The following is a 19,327-nucleotide window of genomic DNA, read 5'->3' on the forward strand; positions in this document are numbered from 1 at the left end:
ACATCCCCACAGAATGATGCTGCCACCACCATGCTCACAGTAGGGATGGGCCAAAGAGTTCAATCTTGGTTTAATCAGAACAAATAATCTTGTTTCTCGTCTGAGAGTCTTTAGGTGCTTTTTGGCAAACTCCAATCAGGCTGTCATGTGGCTTTTACTGAGGAGTGGATTCCGTCTGGCCACTCTACCATAAAGGCCTTCCTTCTGGAAGGTTCTCCCATCTCCACAGTGGAACTCTGGAGCTCTGTCAAAGCGGGTTCTTGGTCACCTCCCTGACCAAGGTCCTTCTCCCCCGATTGCTCTAGGAAGAGTCTTGATGGTTCCAAACTTCCATTTAAGAATGATGGAGACCATTGTTTTCTTGGGGACCTTCAATGCTGCAGAAATGTTTTGGTACACTTCCCCAGATCTGTGCCTCGACACAATCTTGTCTCTGAGCTCTACAGACAATTCCTTTGACCTCATGGCTTGGTTTTTGCTCTGCATTGTCAACTGTGGAGCCATATATAGACAGGTGTGTGCCTTTCCAAATCATGTCCAATCAATTGAATTTATCACAGGTGGACTCCAATCAAGTTGTAGAAACATCTCAAGGACGATCAATGGAAAAGGATGCACCTGAGCTCAACTTCTCATAGCAAAGGGTCTGAATACTGATGTAAATAAGGTATTTCTGTTTCTTAGTTTTAATACATTTGTTGAAATTTTGAAAATAACTGTTTTCCTTATGGGGTATTGTGTGTAGATTGCAGAGGAAATTGTTTTATTTAATCCATTTTAGAATAAGGCTGTAATGTAACAAAATGTGGAAAAAGTCAAGGGGTCTGAATACTTCCCGAAGGCACCATACACACGATCATGCACACACACCCACAAAAGTGCATCACTCACACTCACACCCTCCTTTCCCTCCTTTTCTCTTCCAGCATGAAAAGCCAGAGTGACCGGCAGACAGCATGTGCTCAGGAACTCAAGGGTCTGAGAAGCTTTTTATTTTACCTTTATTTAACTAGGCAGGTCAGTTAAGAACAAATTATTATTTACAATGACGGCCTACCATAAAGTAAAAGGCCTTCCTGCATGGACAAGGGCTGGGATTAAAAATAAAAATGAATCATCCTGCTACTCTGCCCTGGATTCCCCAATGTACTGCTCCCTTGGATTCCCCTATAAAAATATAGCACAACACACATATCACAACAAGAGAGACAACACAACACTACATAAAAAGAGACCTAAGACAACAACATAGCATGGCAGCAACACAACATGACAACAACATGGTAGCAACACACCAGGCAGCAGCATAACATTGTAGCAGCACAAAACATGGAACAAACATTATTGGACACAGAAAACAGCACAATTGGCAAGAAGGTAGAGACAACAATACATGATGCAAAGCAGCCACAACTATCAGTAAGAGTGTCCATGATTGAGTCTTTGAATGAAGAGATTGAGATAAAACTGTCCAGTTTCAGTGTTTGTTGCAGCTCGTTCCAGTCGCTAGCTGCAGCGAACTGAAAAGAAGAGCGACCCAGGGATCAAATCAAAATCAAATCAAATCAAATCAAATGTATTTATATAGCCCTTCGTACATCAGCTGATATCTCAAAGTGCTGTACAGAAACCCAGCCTAAAACCCCAAACAGCAAGCAATGCAGGTGTAGAAGCACGGTGGCTAGGAAAAACTCCCTAGAAAGGCCAATACCTAGGAAGAAACCTAGAGAGGAACCAGGCTATGTGGGGTGGCCAGTCCTCTTCTGGCTGTGCCGGGTGGAGATTATAACAGAACATGGCCAAGATGTTCAAATGTTCATAAATGACCAGCATGGTCGTATAATAATAAGGCAGAACAGTTGAAACTGGAGCAGCAGCACGATCAGATGGACTGGGGACAGCAAGGAGTCATCATGTCAGGTAGTCCTGGGGCATGGTCCTAGGGCTCAGGTCCTCCGAGAGAGAGAAAAAAAGAGAGAATTAGAGAGAGCATATGTGGGGTGGCCAGTCCTCTTCTGGCTGTGCCGGGTGGAGATTATAACAGAACATGGCCAAGATGTTCAAATGTTCATAAATGACCAGCATGTTCGAATAATAAGAAGGCAGAACAGTTGAAACTGGAGCAGCAGCACGGCCAGGTGGACTGGGGACAGCAAGGAGTCATCATGTCAGGTAATCCTGGGGCATGGTCCTAGGGCTCAGGTCCTCTGAGAGAGAGAAAGAAAGAGAGAAGGAGAGAATTAGAGAACGCACACTTAGATTCACACAGGACACTGAATAGGACAGGAGAAGTACTCCAGATATAACAAACTGACCCTAGCCCCCCGACACATAAACTACTGCAGCATAAATACTGGAGGCTGAGACAGGAGGGGTCAGGAGACACTGTGGACCCATCCGAGGACACCCCCGGACAGGGCCAAACAGGAAGGATATGTGGGATGTGTGTGCTTTGGGGACCTTTAACAGAATGTGACTGGCAGAACAGGTATTGTATGAGGAAGATGAGGGCTGCAGTAGATATCTCAGATAGGGAGGAGTGAGGCCTAAAAGGGTTTTATAAATAAGCATCAGCCAGTGGGGCTTGCGACAGGTATACTGTTAAATCTGCTCCTGCCACGCCCTCTACTGCTCATTCTGTGTCTCCTTGACCTGCCGCCACTCTCCCAGTGCTCTCTCCCTCTCCCTCTATGTGTGTGATTTTGTGGGCGGAGACAGGTATGCTGGAGTCAGAGCAGATCCCCACCAGCTGCAACCTGTTCCATAATCAAGATCTCTACAAATACTCAGTCCTGCCACAGTGCCAGATCGTAAACTCTGCTCAATCTGCCCGCCCTGACTCCGGTCCCTCTCTCCAGTCCTACGTCTCCTTATCCTGCTACTCTGCCCTGGATTCCCCACTCTACTGCTCCCTTGGATCCCCCTGCTTACCCTGTCCCAACCCCTCTCGCTCCAACCTCAGCCTCTGCACCTGGTTTCCCGCAACCCACCTGAGCTTCCCCTGGCCTGCACTCCATCTTCCCCCTGTGTTTCAATAAATACCTTGGTTACTTCATCCCAGTCTCATCCCATCCCAGTCATCTGAGTCTGCTCTTGGGTTTCCCTGTTCCACTCCGCGTAACATATACAGAGATGACCAGTTTACAGAAGAGTATAGAGTGCAGTAATGTGTCCTATAAGAAGCATTGGTGGCAAATCTGATGGCTGAATGGTGAAGAACATCTAACCGCTCAAGAGCTCGAGAAACTACCAATGTAGGGAAAGCTACACTGAACAGATAGTTTACCAAGCTACCAATTACTTCACACTGAAATAAGTTAAGCTACACTAAAGCTACCTTAAGAAAAATATAGCTTACTTAACTAAACTACTTTCAAAAAAATTATCATATGTAAATCTGAAATGTCATGCACTACAAATTGCAAGAACAGATCTCTCCGGTGTCATTTGTTAACAGAATGTGTAATTTAACCTATTAAACACAAAAACAGTGTTTCAAGTGAAAAAAAAATCTTGAATCCCATATTTTAGAGAATTGTTTGAAAAACAAAGTAGTCTGTAGTTCCAGTAGTTAGCTACACCGCTACATGGTAAAAAAAAAAACGTATTAACTACTGAAAACACTACCAAGATTTGATTTGAATTTACCACCAAGCTACTGTTGCAAAATGTAGTTTAATTACTGGTTGAAATACATGTAGTTCACTACTCCCCAACACTGAGGACTACAGTACCCCTCATACCTTCACCACCCCTGACCCCAACACCACCCTTCATATTTGGCGATTGCCTCCATAAGCCCCCAAAAGCCCAGTGTGGCTCCCTCTATCCCCCTTTGAGGCACAAAGCTCAGTGAAGCTCCCTCTATCCCCCTTTGAGGCACAAAGCTCAGTCCATAAACACAGCCTACTTGGAGGGGCCTTGGGGACAGAGATATGCCAGAAAGACGATGAGCATTCATAACGCTCATTCATAACGCTCATTCATAATGGAAGTGCTGCCGAGTCGCAAATCCACAACACTCAGCCAGGCTATGTCTATGGTGTGACGCACAAGGACAAACCATATTCTGAGACAGATAGCGAGAAAAAGTGTAAGAAGTGCTGAGAATAGCCATTGTCTGAAGGAGAAGAGAGAGAGAGAGAGAGAGAGAGACAGCATTCCTTTTTTTGGACAATGTGCGGCTGCTGAAAAGCATGCTGGTACGGTGTTGGGCTGGGAATTGACAGGGACCTCACGATAGGCTATTATCATGATACTTAGGTGACAATACGGTGTGTATTGCGATTCTCCTGATTCTCCTGATTCTATATGCATTGCGATCTGATTCTGTGATTGAATTCCAATTTGATGTTCCAAATATATTGCTCACCATATGTCTGCTGCAGAGGGATAAGAGAGAGCCATGATCAGTCATTGAAATAAAGTGCTGAATACAAATTTCCCCCCTATTTAAAAAGAAGATGGAGAACAAGCTGTGAAGGAACAATTCTGGAGTTGTGGTGCAGGTACAGCCAATTAGAGCAAAAATGACATTGTGCTATTGTCAAAAAAATACGATACGATATATCGTATAAAAGAATATCCCGATTAGTAATTGTATGGATTTCTTCCACCGTCACTAGTATAGTCCCTTCTATATCAGGTGATATTATAGAGCTATTGCCTTCAGTGTCCTCCACATTTCTCACCTCTTCACCAGTAAGTATTTTCTTTCTCAATGTGGTTGGTAAGTGTCTGAATATGCCTGTGTCTGTGTTGATGTGTCTATGTGTTGATGTGTGCATGCACAAGTGTGTCTGTGCATGTGTGTGTGTCTTTGTTTGTGTGTCCGTGCGTGTGCTTGTGCACATTTAGGTGTCTGTGCGTCCATGCATGTGTGTGTGTGAGTGTGCGTGTGTGAGTGTGCGTGTGTGTGTGTGTGCTTGCTAATGTAGGTGTCTGTGTGTTCATCAGTGTGTGTGTGGTTGTTGTTCTTTTATCCTTTGACCCAGTTTCAGTGGAGAGCAGAGCAGGGGACATGAAAGAGGGACCTCCCAGAGGAGTAGGGGTCATGTGCAACCTGAACACTGGAACACACCGACCGGCACAGCCACACACTGCAGCGGAAAAACACATGAACTCTCACACACACACACACACACACACACACACACACACACACACACACACACACACACACACACACACACACACACACACACACACACACACACACACACACACAAACACACATGTATGCACACACAAACGGAGACACTTATACCCACAAACAATCATGCACATGCATGCACGCACTAGATACACACATACACACACATGACAAAAAAACATCACACACCAGCAGAGACTGCCACACACAGGCCTGCACTTAAGCTTTCATTCATGCAAATGCACACAACATAGTACGGTCTCATGAAAGAACACACAGGCACATGTGCACACACAAGTCCAGAACACATTCATACCACTGTACAAAATGATCATGACACACATGTAAGCCTTCATTCCTGATTTCCACCAATTCCATAAACCTTGCAAACAGCAAGGTTCTGCTCGCACATCCACTAAAAACCACATGGTATGTAACTGTTATTATAAGGTTTAAAGGGGTTGAATACCTCCTATAGAAACACATCTCAAATGCGTAACAATACAAGGCATTTCCAAGAAACACACAGGCCTGACAAAGATACAGGAGCAAGGTTACCATCCTCAGAGAGCAGTCACATGTCCTCAGCGAGCAGTCACATGTCCTCAGCGAGCAGTCACATGTCCTCAGCGAGCAGTCACATGTCCTCAGCTAACTGTCACAATAGAGAAGTCAAGTCAAGTGAAAGAACGTTTGAAAGAGAGAAGTACGGAAGTGGATATCAGGAGGGAGGGAGGGAAGGTGGGGTGAATAAGACAAACATTAAGGTGTGTGTGAGTGTATGTGTGTTTGTGTGTGTGTTTGTGTGTCTCTCATCGGGGCTGAAAAGACAGGAGCAGATAAGGAAGGAAGGAGAGGCGGAGAGGGAGAGGTAAAGAACAAAAAAAAAAAAGACCTGATCTGATGCGCCTCCATCCTGCTTCCATCCCTCCGTCCATCCCCCATCTCTCTCTCATCAACAGTCTGCTACATCTCCCAGAGGGAGGTTGACGTTAAATGCTGTCGCCACAGCAACCTGATGGAGTGCCTCTATTTATGTTCCCGAAACCATGAGCAGGGTTATATAGTGGCTTGTAGGGCACTGAGAGAAAAACATAGCTTCCCCTTACGTGTGGAGGAGGAAGAAAGCTCCCGTACAGCCATTACAGGAGAGCAGAGCCACCCGCAGGCACAAAGTGCCACTGAACAAAGTGGACCAGCAAGGTATTCTGGGAAATCTCCCTGTTGCCATTTATTAGCTTTGTCTGGGTATCATGCTGCCAATATCGAGGATTTATTTCTTACTTCAAAAGAGTATCTTGAATTTAAAGTTTAACTTGAAAACAATCCGGAACTTTTCATACCAGATGGAAGAATAAAATGTTGTAAAATATGTGTGGACGTTTGTCTTTAAGGACAGTTCAACATTTACTGGGGTGGGGGGTCCTAAACAGGAGAGGGTTTTCTAACTAAATGTTTTGCTTTGTGTTTTTTTAATTGGGAACAGGTGTGGGTAGTGCATTTTTTCTTGTTTATATTCGTCTTTTTGCAGGTTTTGATCTTTTGTCCAATTCTGCAGTAGACTAACTACCATACATAAAATAATTCAAAGCTGCACCAATTTTCAATATAAATCACAAGAACATAGAGAAATAGCTAATATTCAGTGGAGACGCCATTTCACATAAAATAACAGTTTAGGGACAATCAAATTATCCTACCTAGACTAACCTACAAATTATCCTACCTAGTCTAACCTACAAATTATCCTACCTTCAAGTGAGTACAACATTCTACCTTCGGCTGTAAACTGCAGTGAAAATGTCATTTGAGTAATGTCCCAAAAGCCCTGTAATTTGAATGTTTCATTCCATTCATTCCATTTGGATCAGTTGTGGGTGTACCCTCAACAGTTTGTGCCTCTAGAAAGGCACAGTAGCAGGCCAGTCTGGCTTTATTTTTACTTCTGATGCTGAGATGCGCTGTCTGTTACAGAACATCATTCTCTCAAGTTGCCCTAAAATAGGCTGGCCACATAGGCCTACAGTATGCTCCTAGCAGTCTGCCCCCTCTCCAATCCAAGTGGCTATTCCTCACGCGCCTAGAACCCTAACGCTTCAATGTAGCCCAAGTATTTGTCATTTAACTTTGAACATATAGGACCTTTTATGTGTGGCAGCCACAAAGTTTTAATCTGATTATGCTTCTTCAAAAGTCTCCTGCAGACTACCTGCGCACACGTTCGTCCACTCCACTCTAATATACTTCCAGCATCCAAACTGTGCACCGGCCATTTGAGGAATGGAAATAGACATTGGGAGATTGTCAAGTCAAGCCTTGGATACTGCGTACAAGGTAGGGAGGGATGGTTCTCTGTTTGTCGAGAAGATTGACATACTCTATTTGATTGTGGTGTTGAAAATACAAACCATGATGTTGAAGCGGTAATCGGTATGCAGTTATGCTTTGGTACTGGTTGTGTGGTGCACTGGCACAGAAACCTGTTATTGGAAAATGTGTTGCATATATTTTATATAATTATAAATATAGCATTACATGTTGAAAATCTGACTCCCCCTTAGCTGATCATTGTTTGCAGCCGGCTCTGACCATGGTGTAATGAATCATCGACTGTCCCACAAAGCAATGCTGAACTGGTAAAGTTGATATCCACGTCTATGAACATATAGACGTGGATATCAACCCCCCCCCCCTCACACAGGTATAAAGCATCATCCCCACAAAGGCAAAGAGAACCACCTCCCTTGAAACCCTATGACAGTCTCTCTCCTCCTACCTCTCACCCCTTTCTCCCACTCCCTCTCTCTATCCTGTCATTGGTGTAAGTGAGAATGTATTCTCAGTCAACTCACCTGGTAATTTTTTTAAATTTTATTTAAGTTGAGGCCTGGGAGCCCATCCACATGTGCCAGAGCCTGGGCTAACAGTGCAGCGTGGTGGGAGGGGGGCTGGAGGAGGGGGGTGCAGGGAGGTCGGGAGCATAAAAGCGCCTTTCTTCTCCTCCCTTGACTCGTCCTTTGAAGAGTGAACAGAGGGGTTGCCAAGGCGATGAGGTTGGTCTGTCTCCCACTGCGTGGTCCGGGAAGAGCTGCAGCTTGTTCTGACATTTACCCAGCCTGGGTTAGGGAGGGAGGGAGGGAAATGGAGGACAGAGAGAAGAGGGGGGAAGAGAGAGAGAGGGAGGTATAAAGAGAGATGAAAAGAGTGGGAGAAGGAGGAGGTGGTTGCACCTGTAACATCAGGGGGGGTTTGACTCTCGTTCTCTTGGGAAATTAGCTGTCTCTCCATTTATCTGTGCTTTTTATCTTCACTTTTCTCCATTCAGACTCTATTTCTGGCCAACTCTTTTATGTGGTCTTTCATTGAGACATGGCAGAGAGACAATTAGACAACAAAAAAACTACCTCGAACACACATGGACCCAAGCCCTGAGACTGAGAACAGCATGCTAAAACTGAAACACGCCACGGTGATGGGCAAAGTTTACAACACAGTGCTACGATGCTCAACGGCTTTCATTTTCCAACACATGAAAAGTTCTAGCTGAGTAAAAGAACTCACAAGTAGATGCCAGAATGTTTCTTTTCAGTTTGCAGCCGATTATTGTGTGTTTTGCAGATGCGAGGATAGTGGTTATCCCACGCACCATGTATCCAGCCACGGTGTCAGCCCAGCCGGCAGGTCTCCTAAGCCCCTCAAAGTGACGTCAAAGGCCCCCGGCATCTCAAACGGCCCCTCTGTCATATCAAGGTGCATTCAAAAGCAATCTGTGTTTCCGCTTAAGAGGCAAATGGTACCTTCAGACGACCCATATCTCACAAATGCAAGCTGAGCAACAGAGGCAGAGGGGGAAATGTGTGGCATGGCGTGGGCAGAATACACAAGCTACCAGTGCGGTCTATTCTACAGTACACACACACATGTATATGGCCGGTACCCTTCTAATGAAATAGTTAGCATGTGACAACACACAAAGAGAAGGACAATAGGAGGAGGGAATTCAATACAATGTGTCATAATGGCACCAGTCTGGTTGATATCAAAGATGCGACACATTGTTCTTTAAAGTGACGGTAGTTAGTGTGCGGCAGGTCCATATGCGGCGCTTTATGAACTTGAGAAATACTATGCTAATGTGGAGTGTTTATGGAGAGACAGTGGAAGTACACAAGGCCCTCTGTCAGTTGCAAATGAGCTGTGCATTTCCTTGGCAGTAGAGAGATACTCTCTCTCTTTAAGCCTTACTCAGATTTTTGGGAAATCTTAATGAAGATGGGGGGTTCTATAGGAATGCAAATGCTCAAGGCTACAGTAACCCCCCTCTCTCTTCTTGAAAGTGAGTGAGCGCACACTCACGCACATGCATGAGCATGAACACATGACACATGACACATGACACGCGCACAACCACACACGCACACACACACACACAGACATGCACAGTCACACAAACACACCATCCCCCCTCCTTTCTCCCCTCTTCATCTCTCGACATCACAAACATACTGGAGCTGTAGAGCTTCATCTCTGGGCTTGAGAGAGACAGAGATCGTGACATTCCTACATCTGACGAGTAATAGTAACATTCCCGACAGTGATAATGATTTATCTTAAAGTGAGAAGGACTAGCTGTTGTTGTGGAAATGTTAGCTGTACTGGTACTCACATGTGGTGGTAGTATGTTATTATGTTATGTTATAAGTGATAGTGTTATTGTTGTAGTGGTAATGGCAATGTAGGTCATTGTAAGATAATGGTCATGTCAGTCACTGTAAGATAATGGTCAGTCAATGTAAAATCACACGATAATGGTCATTTCAGTCAATGTAAGATCACATGATAATGGTCATTTCAGTCAATGTAAGATCACATGATAATGGTCATTTCAGTCAATGTAAGATCACATGATAATGGTAATGTCAGACATTGTAAGATCACATGATAATGGTCATTTCAGTGATTGCAAGATAATGGTCATGTCAGTCATTGTAAGACAATGGTAACATTAGTCATTGTAAAATAGTGTCAGTCATTGTAAAATCACAGCCATACTTGGGGGACAAATTATCTCCTTCTTGCAACTAGCTAGGTATTTACTTATCCAGTTCAGGTTCCCACGGGCTACTTCCCAGCTATCCCTCTCTCCTCAGTCCTCAGTGACTTTGTACATCGCTGCAGTGCCTGGAAAGAAATCAAATAAAAAGAATGACTGATTTCCAGCGACCCCCCCCCCCCCGACATGTTCCCCCATCAGTCTTATCAGCAGCCCGAGGCACTTTTCCACAGACCAATGGGGGTCTCAAACTTGTTCCTCTCAGAAGCACGTCCCAACTGGCCCTGTGGTCCCGGGGGGTCAGTGTGTGTGGAGCGAGGCAGAAGGTGGAGATTTGAAGCCGAGGATACAGAGATGAACCCAGAGGGGCCCTCACCACCCTGAGACTAGTGATTGCATTGCCACCACTAATATATGCTAATGCATTCATCTCCAAAAGCGCCCGTGATTATTTAGAGTTCCTCAGCAACTGTTTTAGATTTCGCTCGTTTGCCTTTTTATGCAAAGACCCTTTTTTTCTCTTTTCTCCATCGGCAGAGTGCACTTGCAGAGTTGCGGGAGATAAGGGGGGAGAGAGTAGAAATTTAAAAGATCATTGAATACTTTGCCCTCTATGTTAATGTGCCCTTGATGTGAGAGTGAATGCAAATCAAAACATGTCTACTTTTTGGGTTGGAAAATAGGAAAAGGAGAGATTTTATTCACTTACATGTTGCAATTTTACAAAATTCTGATGGGAAGTACATACAGTAATACATTAAAATACAATTTCCATCTTCCTCTTAGCCTTTTAAATTGCCTTTTTGTTTTATTAACAGGGTGATTGCACTCTGTCCCCTCATCCATTAAAGCTAGTGTGTCTCTGTTTGTGTTCTGAAATCGACACAAGTTGTCTCTGGTATTGGGTGAAGCGTGCATCATCGTTGTGATGCTGCTGTGTCGTTCCGCTTTGCTATCTGAGAGGCTTGCGTTCCGGCTGGCGTTCTGGCTGGCCTGCATCCTGGCCCGGCTGTGGCAGTGCTGTGAAGCAGCACCGTTGAGGGGATATCAGCGTAATACCAGACTGAATATGTTAGAGCATATTCCCTCTAATCCTGAGCACGGTGTAATCGGAGGAGACTGGGGCTCTTTACTCTGACAGGCCCGTGCACACGCCAGGGGACCACATCACCGGGGAGAGGCCAGTGTGTGTGTTTGTGTGTGTGTGTCTCTGAGAGGGCGGTGGATACAGGGAGGTAGAGGAAGAGAGTGGTAAGGTGTGGAGAAAGGCGGTGAAGAAAGGAAGACGGGAGGAGGTATGAAAGAGAGGAGAGGGGTCGAGGGGAGGAGAGAGGAGGTGAGGGGAGGGGAGGAGAGAGGAGAGGAGGCTTGCTTAATGTTAACAGAGTGAGGCACAGGGAGGGGACAGAGGTAAGCCTGAAGACAAGCAGAAGAAAATGAGCTTGAGGGGAAAAATAAATCAGAAAAAAAAAAAAAAAAAAGGAAAATAGACAAAATCACAGAGATTTAAAAAGGATTTGGAAAGCCGCAGGGATTTTCAGACAATTTGGATAAGATATCTGGAAATGATAGTGCTGCCCATATGCGCTGCAGAGAGCAGCATCTGCAGCATTAATTACAATAGTACCTCCTCTCCCCACCCTACCAGCCCACCCCTGCTTCTCCACCACCTGTTTCCTTTCTAGGGTACTCGCTGTACGTGAGTGAAATCCAGGAACCTGCTTCCATCCACCAACCACCACGCCTGACGCAACTGGAGAGTAAAGCCCAGGGAGGGACAGGCATCCCTCCCTCCCTCCCTCCCTCCCTCCCTCCCTCCCTCCCTCCCTCCCTCCCTCCCTCCCTCCCTCCCTCCCTCCCTCCCTCCCTCCCTCCCTCCCTCCCTCCCTCCCTCCCTCCCTCCCTCCCTTCCTCCCTCCCTCCCTCCCTCCCTCCCTCCCTCCCTTCCTCCCTCCCTCCCTCCCTCCCTCCCTCCCTCCCTCCCTCCCTCCCTCCCTCTCTTCATCCCTCCTGTTGCAGAGCAACACGTGTGTTTTGACAGAGCGAAGATCATCTGTCTCTCACCCTCTCTCTCTCTCTCTCTTTCACCCTCTCTCTCTCACCCTCTCTCTCTCACTCTCTCTCTCTCTCTCTCTCTCTCTCTCTCTCTCTCTCTCTCTCTCTCTCTCCCTCCATCCCTCTCTCTCCCTCCATCCCTCTATCTCTCTTTCTCTCCCTCCCTCCCTCTCTCTCTCTCTCCCTCCATCCCTCTCCCTCCATCCCTTCCACCCTCCATCCCTCTCTTCATCCCTCCTGCCTCGCTCCGTCAACCCCCAGCGGGTATCTTGATGTCCAGTCTATTAGGTAGTGAGACATAGAGCAAGTAAAAACTATCTTTCAACTGAAACACTTTAGCCCTGTGCTGTGCTTATGTGTGCATTTTTGTTGTTGTCCTGCTTCTGAATTGAATTCAGCGATTCAACCATAATATCACGATGGAAAGATTGCCAGGACCTGTGCAGGGAAATACTTGTTTGTTGTGTGTCGGTTCTAAGAAGCAATGAAGTTTGCTATGTGGTGTTTTTATCATGTATAGCTATTAATCACAAAGATTACATCTGCTAAATAGGGGTTGTTTTCATTCCCCTTTCATGTAATAGGAGAGGTTAAACACTGATTTACTAGATTCAACCTAACAAAACATTAATATGAATACACAAGCCTAAAAAACCTTCAGATTGTGGATTTGAGAGGCAGGAGTTGTAATAGGCAACCTACCCAGATAGGGCAGTAGGGAATGGTAAGCTATCCAATGTCCACACCAGCGTTGTACAGTGTCAGAGGTCTTGGCAAGAAAGATTTGCAAAGAGGATTTGTGCTTCAAAAGCATGAGATCAACCCTAAAAGTCGGCCGATTTCTCTCTAAAGTAAAACTGGTAGGCCTTTGGGCTTATCTGAATGGATCCCGTAGCTGGGGTGGGGGTGGGAATGAGGGACAGGGGAGTTGAGAAGGCATGGCAAGCTTCTTAGCATCAAAGATCTCTACAAAACAGTTTTGCCTCTCTGCTTAACTTCTCTCCACTTTCCTGCTGGCCCCAACCACTTTTTTTCCACAGAGCAATTAAATAATTTAGTGTAAATGTAGTAATTATGACCACTGGTTCTGGAAAAATGGTATGGATTCCAAAAGTCCTAGTCCGACCCGTGTCAAGCAAAGAGGAGGGAAGTTAAGAAACAGAAACCACAATCAGCACATCTCCTCTCCATTCCTCCAAGACAGACTGCCAGGCAGTGGCCCTTTCCTGCTGTCATCTCCATACCTGCATGCCCCTCCCTTCATCACAGCACCCTGGCAGGGTTTAGGCTGATGTGGGGTGCTGAGATAGAGATGGTGGCCAAGGACAGTCGAGATGGATGCGAGAGCAAACCACTGTGAAAAATAATAATAATAGTAATACTAACAAACAACAAAATAGTGGTAGCGAGAAAGAGACAGAAAATTGCATTTCCTTTTTTTCACTCTTTCCATCTGACCTCCAGCTGAGATTTGGATGCTTTACTTCTTGCGGTGATGTCGGGATCCAAATAGCTACAGCGAATAAACAAGATTAGTGATTTGGACATGCCAGCAAATCTTATCATATTGGAGCAGAGAGGGAAGCAGGGAAACAGGACCAAAGCAATGGGGTCGGCAGAGGCCAAGACACAGGCAGAGACAGACACATGAAACAATCTATCCTTTTCTTGTTTCTACTCTCGTCTTTTGTTACTCACACTGGAGAAATGGAGAGATGGTGATACTATATTCCGGCAGCAGAAATTGCAACTTTTGTTCTCCACGGGCTCGTGACTTGGTCAAGTCCTCTGTTCTAGATACAGTATTTCCACTCTCAGTGTGAGATAGAGGCGTACTGTGTAGAAGTGCTGGGAGGCATCATCTCAGAGAAGCATGGAGAGATACACCCCAGTGGGGGTTCCGTCTCGTTTTTCTTACCGTATCAAAAAAACATGTCTTACCCCAAGACCATCATCAAAACCTCTTTATAAAATGAAAGAGCAAGTGAAAACAGAGCTCATTGTCAGAAACTATTCCACCAATGCGTTTTCGGTTGGTTGTTTCATCAGTTGAAATAGCCAGTTGATGTGGACAATATGGGCTGGCGATGGGGAATCTGAGGAGGGTCTTTGAGCCCAGATTCCAGCCTAATTGTCTTGCTCAGTGTGAAAGGATACGGCGCAAAGCCTCTTGACGTTAAGCAGCCTGGAGGCTTAGCTAGCGCCGACTACCCGGATGGTCTTGGGCTGTGGTGTACGGATGGATAGCATACTTGGACAACAGGGTCTGTTAGTGACTGTAGGCAACAGTGGTACAGATGGAAGATCAGGAGTGGGATTGGAGTGATTCCTGATGGAGAGAAAATGTCAAAACAAGTCCAACCAAATCAGTTATCAAGGCAGATATTTTGGAGACTATCGCCAGATGTAGAAATTGTTCAAAGGGAAAATTAGATATGGGATTTGGGGTTTTGACATACTGTAGAATCATTACTGTCTATAGTTAAGTATACTTAAGACTAACAGCAAGGGGTAATCGCGATAAGGATTTAGGTCTGTCACAGTGTCTTGGCATTAGTGCATGAGGGTGAGGGAACAACAATATCTTTGACACGAACATGAAAAAACAGATTATGAAGAATAACAGTCTGGAGCACTTCCTGCTACATGCAGGGATGACAACAACAAAAAAGAAACCAAAAAATACAGATTTTCTGTTTCTCTGTCGGTGAACAGACGTTGATCTCTTCAAATCTCTGTGTATCTCATGGTAAATCTTAGTAATGTGGATTAGGACCTGTACAAATATATATACATAGTTATATCACAGGAACAGATTGGGCCAGACTTCCCTTCAAAACAAATCCTCACTGAAAAAACAGGAATTACTCCAAATTAAGGGGTAGAATAGCAACAGTCCCTGTCATCGCCCGTCATGTCTGCCTATTGCCTAAAACACACACAAATTCACTCACTCACACACACAAACACACACACACACACTGTGGAGGCCTGGAACACACCGTCCCATCCATTTAATCCAAGCTCTCTGTAGCCCACGTCACTTCCTGTCCATTAAGGCAAGCTTTTCTCCCAGCATGCAACCAAATCCCCTCCACTTTGGACTCATCACTGTATAAAGAGCCACAGCTGCTCCACTCTGTCTCACTCAGTCACACTGTGATGTGGTCACTCTCTCTCTCTTTATCTCTGTAATGCACTCTGTTTCCTCTCTTCATCCTCCCTCTCTCTGCTTTCTCTTTCCCTCTCCCTCTGCTTTTTCTCACTCTCTCTCTCTGCTTTCTCTCTCCCTTTCTCCCTCCCCCTCGCTCTCGCTTTGCACACACACACACAGATGCCAATATGGCTGCAAACAAACACAGAGAGACACACACACAGTATACTCCCACGCACAGACCTTTGCGCCCACATTCACTCCAACCACAGCGTCATAACATATATGTTCATATTACTGCGTGTAATTAGTGCATGTTGCATACCACATAGTGGTCAACCTTCTTATAGGGTGAATAACACTGATAGACCTGACTTATATCTCAGGAGGCTGGTTAACGTCCGTTGGAATGGTTGGTATATTCATCGATAGTCATTAGGATACACTTGAAAACACCATATTGAGAGTTTACTTCAACAGTTATATAATAAACAAACATTCCAAGGAGAAGTAACAGTAAATCCATTCACTTTTTGACACCACTATTTTTTACTTGAACGAAACCTTCCATACATATTTGAAGTGCTCAGAAATTGTATTTTTGGACCCGAACACCAAAACATTCAAGAGATAAAAGTGCTCAAAGTCGACCTATTTTAGATACCCCCCAAAACCATGAGACATCCATGTCTTTATCACTGGAGAATATAAACAGTTGAGATTAATATGATTTAAAAGCAGACTGTTAAACTGTTTAATAATTTATGTAACGGTGTTCTTCGTTTGTCGAAAGAGAGTCGGACCGAAATGCAGCGTGGTGGTTACTCATGTTCTTTAATGAAGAAAAAGTGACGATACATGAAATAACTTAATAAATACAAAAACAACAAACGGAACGTGAAACTTATTACAGCCTATCTGGTGACACTACACAGAGACAGGAACAATCACCCACGAAATACAAAGCGAACTCAGGCTACCTAAATACGGTTCCCAATCAGAGGCAACGAGAAGCACCTGACTCTGATCGAGAACCGCCTCAGGCAGCCAAGTCTACACTCGACACACCCCTAATCAACCACAATCCCAATGCCTACAAAAAAAACCAATACGACAACACAATAACCCATGTCGCACCCTGGCCTGAACAAATAATTAAAGAAAACACAAAATACTAAGACCAAGGCGTGACAATTTATTGAAGAAAAAAAAACATTTTGTTATTTCAATTATTAAAAGTTTTAACCATAAACGTAAATGATCTAAAATCTCATGAACTCCAATTTTTTTTCTTCATATTCGCATATGTTGTACCATATTTTACATCCTCTGAGGTTTTTGTGTTGTGCCCGCCATTGGTTGAGACTCAACATGCTCTTGGCTAATACGTACTAAAATGTAGACTTTAGACACACCTCAAATAATGTTGACTTCAATTGCCATATATGTTTTTTTATATTATACCCTCAACCCTCCATAGAAAACCTATTAAAATAATAGAAATATAGATAATAGAATAGACATGACCATGGTGGGTGGCCATCTTTGTGGTAGTAATTAGAAGTTAAAATGTAAATTCAATTTAAAGCTGCAATATGTAACTTCTTAGGCGACCCATCCAAATTCACATAGAAATGTGTGTTATAGATCCGTCATTCTCATTGAAAGCAAGTCTAAGTAGTGGTAGATCTGTTCTATGTGCACTATTTCTATTATTGTATCTTTTAGTTTCAGTTTTGTACACCAGCTTCAAACATCTGAAAATAAAATATTTTTGGTAATGGAAAAGATATTTCACAGAGGTTTAGATGGTATGATTCTCTACACTATACCTGCTTGTTTTGTACCATAATCCCGAAATTAGGCGAACTATTACAATTTTAGCAACTAGGAAATGGCAGAGCGATTTCTACATAGTGCATCTTTAAATGTCAATGATGTACCAGATAAATTGCAGTGGTCTGAAGGGATAGGTCCATTCTATGAATTCTATGATTGAAAAGACACCCACCCTGTATTCAAGAGCATCTTGTGTCTCAACCAATGGCAGGCACAACACCTGAGATGATGTAAAATAGGGTCTAAAGCTACAACATATATGAATATGATACAAATCTGAACTGATGTGTTTTTAGATAATTGATGTTAAATCTAAAAAATAAATCATTTTTATTCAAAACATTTGTTTCTATAAATGATCAAATACAGTAGTTTGACAGCCTGTTTGTAAGCTTTGAAATGATATCAAACTCAATTGTATTTATTTTCCAGTGATGAAGACATAGATGTCTCATGGTATGGTGGGGTGTGCAAAATGGGTCAGCTTTGAGCACCTCTATCTCCTGAATGGTTTGGCATTCAGGTCCAAAAAGGCACTTTCTAACCACTTCTTCCATGGGCAAACATGTATGGAAAGTGTTTTTTAAATTTAAAGGGATGTTTTCAAAAGTGATTGAATTCACATGGATTTATCCAGTATAAAATTCTGGAATGTTCTCTGAAAAGAAAAGAAAAACACAGACGCTCAAGACATCCACTACAAACACTATGTTGAAGATACGTCAATATTCTCCAGAAGCTGGAGAAATAAATAAATGAGGAATTCCATCCCCGCCACATGCGCTGAACACCTGCTCAATCCTGGGGACTTCTGTGTACCAAGCTGTGATGTTTTTATTTCCAGAATAAATAGCAGCCAGGTGAAAACGGGAGTTTTCTCCCGACTCTGCCAGGAGCCACAGCATCTGTCGGCTGACAGTGAGCATAAGGCCCCAGCACTGCCCAAATAACGACTAGACCAGATCACTGCGACTTAGGCATCTAAAACCTGTTTAGGATAATATCAGTAAATATATTGCAATTGTCCTTAGTAATTCACTGGACTCTTTCCCACCTGGGACATCCCTATCTGATACCTTTTGATCCCAAACTGGATTATGTGGGACTAATACACGCCAATGCGAGTTTGTGTGTGTGTGTGTGTGTGTGGAGAGAGGAGAGGAGAGGAGGTAGAGGTTACAATATAATAGAGAACTATGATCTGTCCTGCCATAAATGACCATGCTTATTGAATGCCATGGTGAAACCTATAATGAGTTCAAATTGCAGCTGGGAATGATGAAAAATTCCTGCCACTAGTTGGTGTTGGTGAGAACAGATCGCTGTTTGATTTCCTTTATGGCCAGCTCAACAGACTATTGTACGATTGGACCAGAGAAGAACACACTTAAGCCTGACAAGACCCAAGCTATTAGAGCAGACGGCCCTTTAGGCAAGGTAACATTGTGTGAGTGTGAGACCGGGTGAATGTGTGCACTAATCTGTATGATGTGTTTGCCTCAGATGGTATGTGTGTGTGTGTGAATGTATACTGGTGTGTACGTGTGTAACTGTGTGTTTGTACTGACCGAGAGCCGGTGAAGGTACTGTATGTGTGTTGAATATTAAACTGCAGGAGATCTTGTAGAGCTCTGATAAATGCATTTATGGAAAATTCAGCCCTGCTTTATCTCCTCATTGCAGGTTAGATCGCCAGATAAAAGAATTGGGGCTCCAAAAATATAAATAAAGAATCAGCGCAGGGAGATAAGAAGCAGGCTCCTCGGTGGTTCAGTACCTGCTCCTCGCTCCCCTCCCAGCCCACACCGCCTGCCTCCACATTCTGCTGCTCATCAGGATGGCCCCTACCACTAACCCAGGGCCCTGTTCAGGCCCCATCACTAACCCAGGGCCCTATTCAGGCCCCTATGACTAACCCAGGCAGGCACTTGCACAGATAGGGCTCAACCTGTGCCCGAGCACCTGCCGTTAAACCCTCCTATGAAAAAGTATCCTTGCATGCAGTGAATTTTTAACATTTCCTGAATTACATTTCCTTTGATCTCATTACATTTTTGGTTTTCATTTTAAATGT

The sequence above is a fragment of the Oncorhynchus kisutch genome, linkage group LG13 (genome assembly GCF_002021735.2).
Source record: "Oncorhynchus kisutch isolate 150728-3 linkage group LG13, Okis_V2, whole genome shotgun sequence".
NCBI lineage: Eukaryota > Metazoa > Chordata > Actinopteri > Salmoniformes > Salmonidae > Oncorhynchus > Oncorhynchus kisutch.